At 45.6% G+C, this 17300-nt stretch overlaps 1 long non-coding RNA gene across 2 annotated transcripts in view; it reads left to right on the top strand.

Moving 5' to 3' along the window:
• The window catches only part of LOC122173359 (uncharacterized), an 86429-nt gene that overhangs the window by 15989 nt on the left and 53140 nt on the right, over positions 1-17300 (top strand). The window lies entirely within an intron of this gene.

The following is a 17300-nucleotide window of genomic DNA, read 5'->3' as shown; positions in this document are numbered from 1 at the left end:
TCCAGCTGCTTTGAAACACAAAAAAACCCTCAGCCAGCTTCCAACTATAAGCCATGTCCGCCAGAGCCAGCTCGTCTACAAAACTCATCCATTCAAAGGTCTTCATCTCAAGTAATCCCTTTAATGGCTGTCCAGGTGCGATTACGGCAGCTGACTGTTATGGGTCCTTTGGGCCAGGGTCTGTGTCTAACCCTGGCCATGGAGGATTTCATGTCAAGTGCTTATATATCAGCAATTTATAATATGCATCTGTAGTAGGTCGTAGCCGGGGCTCGACCCTTCCGGGCAGGAGGGGAGCCACACCGACTCCCTACTGTGGGAACAAGCAGTCAGTTAGTCCCGAAACTCCGGCTCTTTGGTGCAGAGTCGGAGCAACCACAGTTAAAGCTCAGGCCCTTGACTGCAGGGGCTGAGCGAGCAAGCAGTTCAGAACCCAGGCCCTGGATCAGGGCGGGGCAACCACAGTTAGCTCAGGCCCTTGGTTGCAGGGAGCTGAGCGGGCAAATAGTTCAAAGCCCAGGCCCTGGATCAGGGCAGGGCAAACACAGTTAGGCTCAGGCCCTTGTTTGCAGGGGCTGAACGGGCAAATAGTTCAAAGCCCAGGCCCTGGATCAGGGCAGGGCAAACACAGTTAGGCTCAGGCCCTTGTTTGCAGGGGCTGAGCGGGCAAATAGTTCAAAGCCCAGGCCCTGGATCAGGGCGGGGCAAACACAGTTAGCTCAGGCCCTTGTTGCAGGGGCTGAGCGAGCAAATAGTTCAGAGCCCTGTATGCAGGGGCTGAGCGGATAAACAGTTCAAGTAAGGTACGCCTAGGCTTTCTGTAGCCGAGCGTTGGGTGAGGGGGATGCCTGCCACCCGTGAGCGGAGGGGTGGCAGGGGGGAACGCAGGCCCACCCACTCCACTGCGTTCCAGCCCGGGGCCCTAGCAGAGAAAGCGTGCTATGTCTGGCAAACTGTGAAGTTCCCCTTTCGGAACTCTTTAGCTATGTCTGGATGCACTGTGTGAAGGCTTACCGTAACTGGGAGGTAAACAGGCACCTAACAAGTGAAATTAGTCTCATCTAATGCAAAGAACCAGGGTCACAGCTTCCCAAGGCATTTAGTGTAGAGAGGGAAGTTTGCCCGGCAGATTGACAGCACGTGGGTCAATAAAAGAAGCTCTAGATGAAGTGTGCTATGCCAGAACTGGGACATTGGGTTTTCTAGTTTTTGCTTATCACACGATGTATCCTACCCCATTCTGACATACCAGGTACAATCCAGACTAATGAGCCACTGTGTTACCCCTGCCCTGCAAGCTTGGGTGCCTTACAATGCCTTGCTGAAGTAGCTCCCACTTAGGCCATTCACAAACAGCCTTCCAGCATGCAAGCCCCACGCTGATTGTGCAACTGCCGCCTGCCAGCCACACTTGGGTTACGCTCTGGCTCTCACCAGCCTTGGTTATACTGCAGGGTGATCCCAACAACCCCCAGTCCCTGATTTCCCCCCAGAAATGTATGTCCTGTGCTGCCCAGCCCTCTCCTGGACAGTACCAAATATTTCAAATCCATTATTCCTTAAAGGGACTAATATGCTATCTTACGATCTCAAATAGTTAAACAGATGCAACACGTATTTTTGTTTTCTAGATGTCTCTATTAAATAAAAACAGCATATTACACTAACTGTAGATGTTAGGAAGGAATCTTAATGGACCTTCATACTCCTTAAAACTAGACCTTAACACTAGCACAAGTCCGTTGCTGAATAAATATGTCAGGCTTTATCATTGATAAAATTCCAGAAAAACTTTAACCATAACGGAATCTGGAAACAAGTTGTTAACAGATCTGTACAGACTGCTGTGAGATAATGCATAAGACAAAATGACTGGTGGAACTGAGGAACATTTTACTTCAAAAGAAAATGAAGATGATTAATTCTGTTCTGTGGTTTTGAAGTCAAACAACCATTCATGAGGATTTCATCCTTTTAAAAGGAAGGGAGTGATCCCCACAGGTCCCAGGAAAAAGGTCATGGATTGAAGTAGCATTGAGGCCCAGAGTTCAGAGGTGTATCTGCAGAGTTCACCTCCCACCCTGGGGTGGGGGTGGGGGACGGGTAAGGAAGCACCTTACTCACTCTGCTGCTCGGGCACTCACTCGCTAGCCCTCTCTGCGGGGCTCCGCTCTGGCCCTCTCCACCAGCCACCCTGCTGGCCAATTGTCACACCTCTCTACCAGCTGCCCTACTGGCCACTTGCTGTGCCTCTTCACCAGCCACCCTGCTGGCTACTCACCAAGATGTTTTCAGGGCCCACCACTTAACACAGCTCTCAGTGATTTTAGCTTTTAGTGGGAGAGCCTCACTGCTGGTGCACACTGAGCAGTCTCTTGCATCAGAGACATTGTTGCCAGACACTGTATGGCAACAATGTATGTAAATTATAATATTTCCCCATATGATATTATAAACACATGTTCCCAAATTCCACAGCCCTGCCCAAACTAAGGTTGGCAAACAGGTCTGTCCTAAACAAAGGAATGTGTGATCTGCTTAATTTGCATTTAAGCCTCAAACAGAGTCATCAAGCAGGAAGGGAAACAAAGAAAGCTCAAAAAGGTGAGAAAAAAACAGCAGGGAACATCCTTCCACATAAACTCTTAGTCCCTCTCTTGAAATACACATCAAGCTGGGCACTTGGAGATGGAGACTGTAAAAAGGAGGGACAAACACCCCAATGCACCCCACCCCACCAATCAAATTCACTACACCTAAAGAGATAAAGGAAGCATGGTTTGGACTCTGTGGGAGGGGTCCTGACCTACAGAGGTTTGTTAGTTAGACTACTAAAAGTGTATGGTGAGACATTTTGCTTGAATCTGATATAGTTTGTTAAGTTAGGTATTAGTAAATGGCGTATCTTTATTTTTCTTGCAACCATTTCTGACTTTTTATGCCACGTTACTGATATTCACTTAAAATGTCTTCATAGTTAAATAAATTCATTTTGCTGTTTTATCTAATCCAGTGTGTTTAAATTCAAGTATCTGAATAACTATTTGAGATCGTAAGATAGCATATTAGTCCCTTTAAGGAATAATGGATTTGAAATATTTGGTACTGTCCAGGAGAGGGCTGGGCAGCACAGGACATACATTTCTGGGGGGAAATCAGGGACTGGGGGTTGTTGGGATCACCCTGCAGTATAACCAAGGCTGGTGAGAGCCAGAGCGTAACCCAAGTGTGGCTGGCAGGCGGCAGTTGCACAATCAGCGTGGGGCTTGCATGCTGGAAGGCTGTTTGTGAATGGCCTAAGTGGGAGCTACTTCAGCAAGGCATTGTAAGGCACCCAAGCTTGCAGGGCAGGGGTAACACAGTGGCTCATTAGTCTGGATTGTACCTGGTATGTCAGAATGGGGTAGGATACATCGTGTGATAAGCAAAAACTAGAAAACCCAATGTCCCAGTTCTGGCATAGCACACTTCATCTAGAGCTTCTTTTATTGACCCACGTGCTGTCAATCTGCCGGGCAAACTTCCCTCTCTACACTGAATGCCTTGGGAAGCTGTGACCCTGGTTCTTTGCATTAGATGAGACTAATTTCACTTGTTAGGTGCCTGTTTACCTCCCAGTTACGGTAAGCCTTCACACAGTGCATCCAGACATAGCTAAAGAGTTCCGAAAGGGGAACTTCACAGTTTGCCAGACATAGCACGCTTTCTCTGCAATCATCCTTGACCAAGCTCATGAGCAAAATAATGCCATAATGAAAGGGGATGGCGGCACTTGGTCTATCACAAAGTCCAGAGGCTCTTCAGCACTGGATGAGAACAGGACCAGAGGTGGCCAGGTTGAAAAGAGTTTGGAGCCGCAGCAGAGAAAGGGTCTAACACAAAATACCATGAGCTGGTGAAAAGTGTCCAGGCTTCCTTTGCAAAACATGTCAAGCTACTGGTTGAGGTCACAGAAGACGTGGGCAACCCCTTCTCCGAAAAGAGTGTAGACTTTGTTAAACTAGACACCAAAGACATTGCAAACCCTTCTGTGATTGTCTCCTTGTTACACCATGTTTGTAGCACAGATTGCAAGATAAAACCAAGCCATTAACAGAGCCTATCAAGGAAAATAAACTCTCCTTGTACAGCAAACCTCCTGCAAGGGACATCTCCAAGACCAAAGTGCAGCTCTCCTTGAAAAATGGTGCACAATGCATTGTTTCAATATATTGAAGACCGTGAAAGACATAATTCATAATTTACATAATTCATTTTTGGCTACATATTTATGTAAGCTGCCCATTCAGTCTTTTTGAGACAGGGCAATATCCTGTTATGCATATGAAATATAACTTTCTGTTCCTAAATGGAAACTTGTAAACTTATTGTGTTATTTTTCTGTGCAATTAATACTTCGTAGTGTGTCACCAGGAAGAATTTACTAGAGCATGTTAATTCTTAATATTTTTGTATAATCTCAAGTCATCACAACTCATTGCTTTAGTTGTTAGGATACCTAAAACAATGGGAATACAGAAGTACAAAAATAAAGCCCCCTGGGATGATTTAATACCATAAACAATCAGCATCAGAAAAACAGCAGTAGACAAAAAATGCATTCCGAATTTAAAATGGCTGCCACAGCCAGCATTGCATGAGATGGCAATGGCCCCAGACCTGAAAATTTTTATTGGGTCCTGCCCTAAGATTCTGGCAAAATTCATGCTTTTCTCATACAAGCCATCATTCTTCCACAAATCTCATCAGCTGTTACGTAGTTGGTAGTGTAGCTACTCAGTATACCATTGCCAGACTTGTATCAATGCACATCACCAACACAGTGAAATTAGAGGACAGGACAACTGAAAAGCAACAAGATACGATTGGAGGCTGAGCCAAACAGAACACTGGCCACACCTGACTCAATCACAGCAGCCATGTACAAAACAGCAAGTGTGTTGTAATAATAAAAATAATAGTAACATTTAATTGTGTAGCATGAAAAGGCCTCAGATTCCCATTGTGTTGGGCGTTCAACAGAGAGGCGTGGTCCCAACCCCCAAGACACCTAGTTTATAATATAAAGCAAGATACAGGTGCTTGTGGTAAACAGTTGCAGCTCAGGGAGGACTTGAGTAACAAAACAATGAGGTCCCTTAGTCACACAGGTTAGCTCTTGCACAGCTTGATAATTGTGAATGGTTCCAAGTCATCCAACGTTGTTGGGTCTTTTTAATACATAAAGTCAAAGATCCAAGGCCACTTATCACAGAGAAGAAAATAAATCTGCTTTTCAGTGAGACTGACTACACTGCTCTACAGCCAAAATGCTTCTGAAATAAATGTAGTCAAACTTTACTAATTCTGGGTCACTGAGAAAGAAAATGATGCTTAAAATTGTTGATTGGCTCTAGTTTTCAAGATATGCTATTGGGTCAGTATATACGACCCTTGACTTGGGAATGGCGGAGGATAAGTGAGTGATAAAGGGAAGGGATCTCAATTTAAACTAGAAATGACTAAAATACATCTTTGACTGGATCTATGAATAAATCTATGACTGGGTTTGGACAGTACTTGCTTTTTAGGCAAAACAATGAATGATGCAATCTGAAGCTGGTATTGCGTCATACATGATATGAATTGCATCATGTTATTCCTAGAAGTCATGGATGATGCAATCATAACGAAGCTTACATCACTCTGCTGAACAAATTGCCCTATATCAGCTCTAGAAATCATACAGTGTCGTGCTCTCTTATTTGTCAGGGTTTGATTTTGCAAAGGGACACATTTCTGTTTAGCCAAAGTGAGCAGAGATGCCTCGTACTTGTGTGAACAGTGCAGATAACTTCTGCTATGTTTGTGGTGAAGTGACTTTTGCATCACAAAAGCGCAATATAACCACTATGGTTAAGAAAGCCTATCACCTTTATTTTGCCTGCAAAATTGGAGATCAGGACAAGAGGTGGGCCCCACACATATGCTGCAACGCTTGTGCAACAAATCTTCGCCAGTAGTTGAACAGGAAAAGGAAATCTATGCCTTTTGCAGTGCCAATGATTTGGAGAGAGCCAACAGATCATACCAGCAATTGTTACTTCTGCATGGTGCCTCCAGTTGGGAAAGGTGTGTCAAAGAAGAAAAAGTGGACTGTGCATTATCCAAACATTCCATCAGCTATACGCCCAGTACCCCACGGAGAAGGACTGCCGATTCCTGATGCACCAGAATCATTCTCACTTGAGTCAGATGAGGAAGAGGAAGGGGATGAAACTTCTGGTCCTGAACCATCAATGTCACAGGACCCACATTTTCTCCCATCCTCCTCCTCTGAACCACACCTCATAACACAAAGTGAACTGAATGACCTTGTCAGGGATTTGGAACTACCCAAGAGTAAGGCAGAGCTGTTGAGCTCCAGACTACAACAGTGGAATCTCCTGGCAGGTGATGTTAGGGTTTCCATGTTCCGTGTCCGTCAAAAGGATCTTGTCCCATTCTTCTTCATGGAACGTGATCTTGTAGCCTGCAACAACATCGATGGTGTGGTGGCAGCCCTCAACATCGTTCACGATCCAGATGAGTGGAGACTGTTCATTGATTCATCGAAGACGAGTCTTAAAGCTGTTTTACTGCATAATGGCAATGTTTTGCCATCAATTCCAGTTGGTCATGCAGTCCATATGAAGGAAACCTATGACAACATGAAACAACTTTTGAGGTGCATAAACTAAGACCAACATCAGTGGCAGCTTTGTGGCGATTTGAAGGTTGTTGCTCTCTTGCTTGGTCTGCAGACTGGATACACAAAGTACTGCTGTTTTCTCTGCGAATGGGATAGTCGTGCAAGAGATTCCCACGACATCAAGAAACATTGGCCACTCCGACAGTCATTGGAGCCTGGGAGGAAAAGAGTTCAGCATCCATCTCTTGTTGAATCAAGGAAGATTTTGTTACCACCCTTACACATCAAGCTGGGTCTGATGAAGAACTTTGCCAAGGCCATTGACAAAACACAAGCAGCTTTCAAGTACCTCTGTGGAAAATTTCCAAGGTTAAATGAAGCGAAGATAAAGGAAGGTGTCTTTGTTAGTCCTCAGATTCGTGAACTTCTTCGAGATGATGCATTTGACCATGCACTGCGTGGCAAGGAAAAGACGGCATGGAAAGCCTTCCAGTTAGTGGCAATAAATTTTCTCTGAAACAACAAGGCAGACAACTACAGGCTGTTGGTGGAAAACCTCCTCAAGGCATACAAAAGCCTTGGTTGCAACATGTCACTAAAGATACATTTTTTGCACTCTCATCTAGATTTTTTTCCACTGAACTGCGGAGCAGTGAGCGACGAGCACGGCGAGCTATTTCACCAGGACATTGCAACAGTGGAGAAACGCTATCAGGGCAAATAGAGCCCATCAATTCTTGCAGACTATTGCTGGACAGTGACAAGAGATGCTCCATTTAATGAATAAAAGAGACAAGCCAAGAAGTGCCGAGTAGACACTGAATAGGACTAAACTATGTACATAATAGTTTTTTGCCTTTTGTTTCATAATAAATTTTATTTATATAACCCTTTTGCTGATTTTTAAAGTGTTACATAAACAGGACAGGTGAAATATTATCATGTAAAGCAACCATAAACACATGAAAAGACCTAGCTTTACAATTTACAATTAAAACTCTACTATCTACACAATATACATAAACATAAAATGTAAAAACTTAAATACCTTAGAAACAGTAGCCAATCAGTTGTTTTAATTGTCATATTTGAATTCAGCACATCAAGATACATAATAAATAGCACATTTTATCTCTGAAGCAGATGACTTCTCAAAAATTGTAGACCAGTGTTACATCAAAATCACCCAGAACAAGAGTCACGAACCATTTCAGACCCAAGATAACGTTTCCCAAGCTTTTAGTCAAATGATGCCTAACTGACCCATGTCCACAGAAAGCAATGCCTCTGGTGAGATCTCCAAGCGTGAAAGAGACTCATCTCCGGCCGTGCAGTCTGGAAGACTCCCAAATAGACTAACTAGATTGACTTGAGAAATGCCTCTCTGTCATTTTAGTGTAGATGAAATATGTCTTCCAAGTTTGTTTTATTCTAAGTATATCTTCAATAACTCTAAATAATTAGCTTATTCAGTAGCACAGCATGTACAGTAGATGCCTTCTGAAGAAGTTGGAATATGTTAGAAGTTGAAGTTACATATCTGCCCTCCCCCCATTTTTACAAAACCAGGGGAGCTGTACTGTTTTCCAAAGGATGAAAGATTGGGGCATTGTAGTGGGGTACACTCATTGCCAGGGCGGCTCCTTGTAGCTGGATCTGGGGATTGGTTCTCCTCTGGTCTGGGAGCCCTTTCCGTGGGCTGCTCACACAGTAAACTCTCTGGGACTCAGGGTGCTCCCTGTCCATGACTTGGCCCTCCAGCCAGGTCACCATTTAGTCCTCCCCTTCTGGGATGTCAGAGTCCCACTGGACAAACTGTCCATGTACCGTGTAAGGCAGTCTTCTGGTCCACGTCCTGCTCCAGAGCCACTTTCCCAGTGGCTGGTGGGGGAAACCGGGCTCACCTTCTACTCCAGGTTCCAGCCCAGGGACCCTGTCCTCAGCAGCCAAGCTCTACACAGTCTCAGCCCTTGCTGCTCTTTCCCTGGGCTTCTTCCTACTCTGCCTTCCACAGGCTTTCTTCCCCACAACTCCACTGGGTAAATCCCTTCCATTCTGCTCTTTCCCTGGGCTTCTTCCTACTCTGCCTTCCACAGGCTTTCTTCCCCACAACTCCACTGGGTAAATCCCTTCCATTCTGCTCTTTCCCTGGGCTTCTTCCTACTCTGCCTTCCACAGGCTTTCTTCCCCACAACTCCACTGGGTAAATCCCTTCCATTAGGGACAGGATCCCAGGGCTTTTAATTCCCCCTGGGTTTCCTCCTACCCATCCTCTCTGTGCCCAGAGAGCAACTCTAAACTCTCTCTCTGAAGCCCCCTTTCTTTCTTTTCCTTCTTCTTCTTCTCTTTTTTATGGTGAAGCAGACTTGACTGAATAGTTTATAGCAGCCACCAACTATAATCCCTCATTTCTCAGAGGTTTTTATCCTCTCACTCTGACCTGTGTCTTTCAAGTAATGTAACAGCCCCTTTTTAATAATACTCCACTTTCCCAATGTTTTTACTAAATCAAATAATGTAATTTTTTTACCTTAAAATTTCTGAATTGCTCAAATATATTTTCTCTTTCTTTACCAAAGCCCTTACATGCCCATAAACTGTGATCAATTGTTTCTTCTACCTTACAGAGTATGCATAGGCCATCTTTCTGATTATTTATTTGAAAAAGATTTTTGTTTAAGCCACTATGGTCGATTAGTACTCTAAACAAAAGCACTTCATTAGTCCTATCCAGGCCCTGAAGTATGTTGGCGTAGTCCTCAATTTCAGGGCACAATTCCAAAATTCTTCTTCCTCTCTTTTCATTAATCCAAATTTCTGCCATTCGTCTTTTACATTTTTCTGTGCTGGGCTTTTGAATTTCTGCTACTCAAGGGCATTTCTATTTCTTACAGCCTTCCATTTCTTACAGCATTTTTAGCTGCTTTGTCCACCATTTCATTCCCTGTCATCCCAATATTCTCTAGGATCCAAGCTAATGCTACATGTATGTCCATCTGTACTAACTCTGTTATTAGAAATATCATTTCATTGATTAAATCACTTCTGCGTACTGAGACGCTCTTTTTTTATTGCCAGAAGGCCTGAGATTGAATCTGAAAAAATTATCGCTGTTGCTGGGGAGTACATCCCAGATCCAATTCCATGCTAGCATTATTGCTACTAGTTTGGCTGTCATGATATCTACATCATCTGGACCCATGGAAAAGAAGCCCTCGAGGAATTCCACCATGATCAGCATTGAGGTTGATGGTGGGATGGAAATTGTTAAAATCATGGTGGAATTCCTCGAGGGCTTCTTTTCCATGGGTCCAGATGATGAAGATGTCATCAATATAGTGCAAGTAGAGTAGGGGCATTAGGGGATGAGGGCAAAGGAAGCGTTGTTCTAAGTCAGCCATAAAAATGTTGGCATACTGTGGGGCCATGCGGGTACCCATAACAGTGCTGCTGACTTGAAGATATATATTGTCTCCAAATGTGAAATAGTTGTGGGTGAGGACAAAGTCACAAAGTTCAGCCACAAGGTTTGCCCTGATGTTATCGGGGATACTATTCCTGATGGCTTGTAGTCCATCTTTGTGTGGAATGTTGGTGTAGAGGGCTTCTACATCCATAGTGGCCCCGATGCCAACTCTGTCCACATATCTATTCAAGTGACACCATCATAGGACCTAATCACATCAGCCACACCATCAGGGGCTCGTTCACCTGCACATCTACCAACGTGATATATGCCATCATGTGCCAGCAATACCCCTCTGCCATATACATTGGCCAAACCGGACAGTCTCTATGCAAAAGAATAAATGGACACAAATCTGACATCAGGAATCATAACATTCAAAAACCAGTGGGAGAACACTTCAACCTCTCTAACCACTCAGTGACAGACTTGAAGGTGGCAATTTTGCAACAAAAAAACTTCAGAAACAGACTCCAAAGAGAGACTGCTGAACTTGAATTAATATGCAAATTAGATACAATTAACTTAGGTTTGAACAGAAACTGGGAATGGTTGGGTCATTACACTAATTGAATCTATTTCCGCATGTTAAGTATCCTCACACCTTCTATGGGTCATCTTGATTATCACTTCAAAAGTTTTTTTTCTCCTGCTGATGATAGCTCATCTCAATTGATTGGCCTCTTACAGCTGGTATGGCTACTTCCACCTTTTCATGTTCTCTGTATGTATAAATATCTTCTTTCTGTATGTTCCAGTCTATGCATCCGATGAAGTGGGCTGTAGTCCACGAAAGCTTATGCTCAAATAAATTTGTTAGGCTCTAAGGTGCCACAAGTACTCCTGTTCATCATGTGCTATAGTTTGCTTATCAAATTGGCAACAATCCTCATAAATTTATTTGGTACTTTCATCATTGCAGTTCCCATTAACTTTGGCCCAGAAAGTTAGTCCAGTAGTTTCATTCATAGTGTAACTGGCATTTCACAACAAACTATCTGCAGAATGCATATAGATGTTGTAATAAATGCACCACACTCAATTTGTAGTGCCTGGGTTTGTCGTAATTCTAATTTAAGTTCTGATTTTGATGCCGACCCAAAAGCTTGGCAGCATAGTCAATAACTGGTCTGATTAAGGCTCTGTTTACCATCAGCAGTGTTTTCTAATCCACCACCCAATTAGTACCAGCAAGACTTTTAAGCAGGTTAATCCTTCCTGCACATTTATCTTTACCATAATGTAAATGATATTCCAAAGTAATTTACTATCAAATATTACGCCTAAGAATGTGAACCTTTTAACTATGTCTATTTGTTCTCCATACCGATACAGTTAACATTCCTTTGTAACTTTCCTTTTGTAAAGAGCAGTCCTTTGGTTTTAGCAATGGAAAACTTGAAAGCCCAGGTATTTCCCCAGTCAGATATGGCACATAAGGCTTTGTTGATTCTCTTTTCTGCCATCTCAGTATTCCTGTTCCTTACCCACAAAGCACAATCACCTGCAAATAGTGACACCTACCCCAGTATTATTTGTTTTGGGAGATCATTTATCATACTATTAAGCAAGATTGGGCTGATAAGACTTCCCTCTGATGTACCATTATTTATATTGTATATTCAACAGAACTTTCCCAACTCTGACCTGCATGTCCTTTTACTCAAAAATTCTCTATTCCACCCATATATTTTCCCCCTTATCCTCAGTGCATCTACTTTGTACAATACCCTTCCCTCCATAGCATGTCTTATGCCTTTTCAATATCTAGAAAGACAGCTCTAATGAACCATTGTGCCTCATACTTTTTGGTATTTCAGTTTCTAAGGCTATGTCTAAACTATACACCTTTCAGTGACAGCCATGCCACTACAGCCTTGCCGCTAAAGGGTGCGTGGTGTAGCCACTCTTTGTCAGCAGGAGAGAGCTCTCCTGCCAAGAAAAAATGTCCTCCCTGTTACCTGTCAGCTCTGTGTTCTTGGGGAACCAGGTCACAGTATCCAACCTGTCTGACTCACGAAGGAAACTCCCCATGCCTCATTTGCATCAAAGATGGGACAGGGAGGCATCTCCATTAGCCTACAGAATGGAGAACAGAGATTCCAAGGCAAGAACCGCACTGAACTATGGGACCAGAAAAGCAGGGGAGCACTGCATGATGGGGGAATCTCTGTTCCAGATATTAATGAACCCACGCCTGCACACACCTAGCTCAGTAGTTATCAGACCAGTTCTAGTAATAAATCCTTTATTGGTATCCAAAATACTAAAGCTGCCTAAATGCATTGTGAGTTCCCTCGAAGGAACACCACCCATAGCCAGGAATGATCAGTTCCTATTGTCTAGCCTGAACAAAACAACTTTGGTATACTCCCTTGAGCCATTAGTTTACCCATAAACAAATCTAGTGTTCTCCCTTGAACCACTGTTGTTTCTCTACAAAAACCACTACCCATGCTCAAGTAAGTGTTCTGATGCCTGGATATAAAATCTGCATCAGTTCCATTGGGACTTCATCTTCTCCTGACTGATCATGCTGCGGGGTCTGCCTGTTTCCAGCACTCTGGACCCTCAGCTACCACCACAACCTGGGACTCCCGATTGATTCAAGCTTCACGGAGTGGTGAGAACCCAGCTCTCGCTCTCTCTCGCTCTCGGTATAGCCTTCTGACCCTGACTTGTGTGATCAATTATAGTTTTCTAAACCTGACTTTTATAATCAAATTTACGTTAGATTTAATATTATAACTGTTTTGTTTGTTTGGCTCCCCTTGTATGGTTATTACCTGGCAATAAATAACTTTCATGGTTAAGCTGGTTGCTTCTCTCTCTCTTTCCCCTCCTCATGGGTGTTTTTTGGCTTCTCCATTTGCTCTGCAGCAACACTCCTTGTACCTAAGCTAAAGATCCCTGCAGCGCCCAAAAGTCCCGTGGGGTTTGCTCATCAAGTGGGTTACTACTAGGACAATTGTAACATGAAAGTGGGGATAGGTACGTACTGAACCTGGGACATATGAGGGTGACAGCTTGGAAAAGCTGCTTGACCCAGTCTGCTGAGTCCAGGGACATATAAGGGGTCAGCTTGGGAGTGCTGATTAACCCGGGGGGTGGGGAGGGGAGAGAGAGAGAGAGTGTGTGAGAGAGAGAGATTCTGGGGCTGGAAGAACCTGGGGACCCTAGGTCCTGCAGGATAGCTCTATTGGGAGGGAACGTGCAGAAGGGAGCAGTAGAGCTCCATATGAGAACACAAGTGACACAAGCAGTACATTGATAGAATTACAGAACACACACACCCCCGTCCCCAGAAGAGTAACTCTAATAAATGAGCGTACCCCAAAGTAACACGCAAATCTGGTAACAACCCGCAATGAGTGGCAGTAGCTTTGTCAGCAGGCAAGCTCTCCCGCCGACAAAGCGCTGTTCACACCAGCGCTTTTCGTCTGTAAAACTTTTGTCGTTCAAGGGAGTGTTGTTTTTTTCCACACCCCTGAATGACAAAAGTTTTACCGACGAAAGTCCAGTGTAGACAAAGCCTAAGTTAGCAATATGATCAGTGCTGCATCTTCCTCTCCTAATACCACTCTGCACCTCATCTATAATGCCATTGTTTCCCAAATAGGAAACCAGTCTTTAACTTACCTTCTCTCCATAATTTTACCCAGAGAGGAAGTAAAGACAATTGGTCTATATGCATCCACTTTTGTGGCATAGTTTGCCTGGTTTCCATTTTGGAATTACTACTGCATGTTTCCGCCCTACTCGTCTTGGCGGGGAGAGGGGAGAACACAATTGAAAGGGGAGGACATGTGATCACCCCACATGTCTCCTCCCCTGCCCTGCGCCCAGCCCAGGGCCACCGCACTCTCCCCACCCCATGTTACCTATGCGGGGGAGCGCTCTGTCCTTCTCCTGCTGCGCCTTCCCCCTTGGGCACAGGCACTCATCCTGCCCCCATCGTTCATGTAAAAATGCCTTTTGTCACACCCAGTGTCTTCTTGGTCAGATCTTTCCCTGCCGTATAACTATAAATGAAACAATAGAAGGAGGTTTCAGAGTAGCAGCTGTGTTAGTCTGTATCCGCAAAAAGAACAGGAGTACTTGTGGCACCTTAGAGACTAACAAATTTATTAGAGCATAAGCTTTCGTGGACTACAGCCCACTTCTTCGGATGCATATATCCGAAGAAGTGGGCTGTAGTCCACGAAAGCTTATGCTCTAATAAATTTGTTAGTCTCTAAGGTGCCACAAGTACTCCTGTTCTTTTTAATGGAAGGAGGGGTTTTCCAAAGCCAAAACACTACCATTAGTTCATCTGCTTGTGCTCTTGCCAGCATCCTAGCCACTGCTGCAAGCAATTCAGTGTTCTAGGCGGCTGTCTAGGAATGTGCCAGAGAAAACAGGGAGGAGGCATCTTGCAACCCACTCTGGAACAGTCATTGTTTGTTCTCTCAAATATTGGTTAATACTAGCTCTCATCTTTGCCCAGACAGATGTGGTGAGAGCAATTCACCTAAGGGTATGTCTACACTACGAAATTAGTTCGAATTTATAGAAGCCGGTTTTATTGAAATCGGTTGTATACAGCCGATTGTGTGTGTCCACACAATAAAATGCTCTAGGTGCTCTAGTCGGCGGACCGCGTCCACAGTACAAGGCTAGCGTCGACTTCCGGAGCATTGCACTGTGGGTAGCTATCCCACAGCTATCCCACAGTTCCCGCAGTCTCCGCCGCCCCTTTGAATTCTGGGTTGAGATCCCAATGCCCGGATGATGCAAAACAGTGTCGCAGGCGGTTCTGGGTATATGTCGTCAGGCCCCTCCCTCCCCCGTCACAGCAACGGCAGACAATAGATTCGCGCCTCTTTACCTGGGTTACCTGGGTTACCTGTGCAGACAACATGGAGCCCGCTCAGCTCAGCTGAGCTCACCGTCACCATATGTCCTCTGGGTGCCGGCAGACGTGGGACTGCATTGCTACACAGCAGCAGCTGCTAACTGCCTTTTGGCGGTAGACGGTGCAGTAGACTGGTAGCCTTCATCAGCGATCTGGGTGCTGGCAGCCATGGGGCTTGCCTTTTGGCAGTAAATGGTGTATTACGACTATTAGTCGTCCTATTACAAGTCGGGTCATCGCACGTTAGCAGAGTCTTCCCTGAGCAGCCGATTGTGCAATAGGCCTGAAGACCATGGTCATACGCCGCCCCGTATTTGCTGCCAAGCACCCAGAAAGATGCCGAGGGCTATCAGTCACGCTGCACCGTCGTCTTAAGATGTAAAAAATAGATTTGCTCTGTATTCATTTGCTTCCCCCTCCCTCCGTCAAATCAACGGCCTGCTAAGCCCAGGGTTTTCAGTTTAATCTTTGGTGGGGACCATTCTGTGTGACAGTTGTTTGTGTCTCTCCCTGATGCACAGCCACCGTTCTTGATTTTAATTCCCTGTGCCTGTACGCCATGTCGTCACTCGGCCCACCCTCCCTCCTTCCCCTAGTCCGTCAGATACTACGTTTGCGCCACAGCTCAGAGAGCCGAGAAGCGGTTCGCGCCTTTTCTTTGAATTCTGGGTTGAGATCCCAATGCCCGGATGATGCAAAACAGTGTCGCGGGCGGTTCTGGGTACATGTCGTCAGGCCCCTCCCCCCTCGTCACAGCAACGCAGACAATAGATTCGCGCCTTTTTACCTGGGTTACATGTGCAGACAACATACCACGGCAAGCATGGAGCCCGCTCAGCTCAGCTGAGCTCACCGTCACCATATGTCCTCTGGGTGCCGGCAGACGTGGGACTGCATTGCTACACAGCAGCAGCTGCTAACTGCCTTTTGGCGGTAGACGGTGTAGCATGAGTGATAGTCGTGGGGCTGGCAGCCGTAGGGCTGCATTGCACCAGCCCCTTGCCAGGCGATGGTATATTATGACTGGTACCCATCGTCGTCGTACTGGTGTGGCTGTCAATCATGGCCACCTGGGCAGACATGCTACTGTTTCGATGATGATGGCTACCAGTCGTAATATACTATTTTCTGCCAATTGCCCAGTATTGTCTGCTAAGCACCCAGAAGAGGCCGAGGGCGATGCTGGGTGCTGGCGGACGTGGGGCTGGCAGACGTGGGGCTGCATTGCTACACAGCAGTAGCCCCTTGCCTTTTGGCAGATGATGGTATTTTATGATTGGTAACCGTCATCATCGTACTGGAGAGGCTATCACTCATGCTGCACCGTCGGCTGCCAGCTTAAGATGTAAAAAATAGATTTGTTCTGTATTCATTTGCTTCCCCTTCCTCCGTGAAATCAATGGCCTGCTAAGCCCAGGGTTTTCAGTTTAATCTTTGGGGGGACCATTCTGTGTGACAGTTGTTTGTGTTTCTCCCTGTTCCTGTACCTGTACGCCATGTCGTCACTCGGCCCTCCCTCCCTCCCGCCCTCCTTCTCCTGGTCCATCAGATACTACTTTCGCGCCTTTTTTCTGACCAGGCGCCATAGCTAGCACTGGGATCATGGAGCCCGCTCAGATCACCGCGGCAATTATGAGCACTATGAACACCACGCGCATTGTCCTGGAGTATATGCAGAGCCAGGACATGCCAAGGCGAAACCCGGACCAGCCGAGGAGGCGATTGCAGCGCGGCGACGAGAGTGATGAGGAAATTGACATGGACATAGACCTCTCACAAGGCACAGGCCCCAGCAATGTGGAAATCATGGTGTCACTGGGGCAGGTTCATGCCGTGGAACGCCGATTCTGGGCCCGGGAAACAAGCACAGACTGGTGGGATCGCATCGTGCTGCAGGTATGGGACGATTCCCAGTGGCTGCGAAACTTTCGCATGCGTAAGGGCACTTTCATGGAACTTTGTGACTTGCTTTCCCCTGCCCTGAAATGCCAGGATACCAAGATGAGAGCAGCCCTCACAGTTGAGAAGCGAGTGGCGATAGCCCTGTGGAAGCTTGCAACGCCAGACAGCTACCGGTCAGTCGGGAATCAATTTGGAGTGGGCAAATCTACGGTGGGGGCTGCTGTGATCCAATTTGCCAGGGCAATGAAAGACCTGGTGATAGCAAGGGTAGTGACTCTGGGCAACGTGCAGTCAATAGTGGATGGTTTTGCTGAAATGGGATTCCCAAACTGTGGCGGGGCCATAGACGGAACCCATATCCCTATCTT

This window comes from Chrysemys picta, chromosome 1 (genome assembly GCF_011386835.1).
Source record: "Chrysemys picta bellii isolate R12L10 chromosome 1, ASM1138683v2, whole genome shotgun sequence".
Lineage (NCBI taxonomy): Eukaryota > Metazoa > Chordata > Testudines > Emydidae > Chrysemys > Chrysemys picta.
This window is presented reverse-complemented; position numbering and strand designations above follow the sequence as displayed.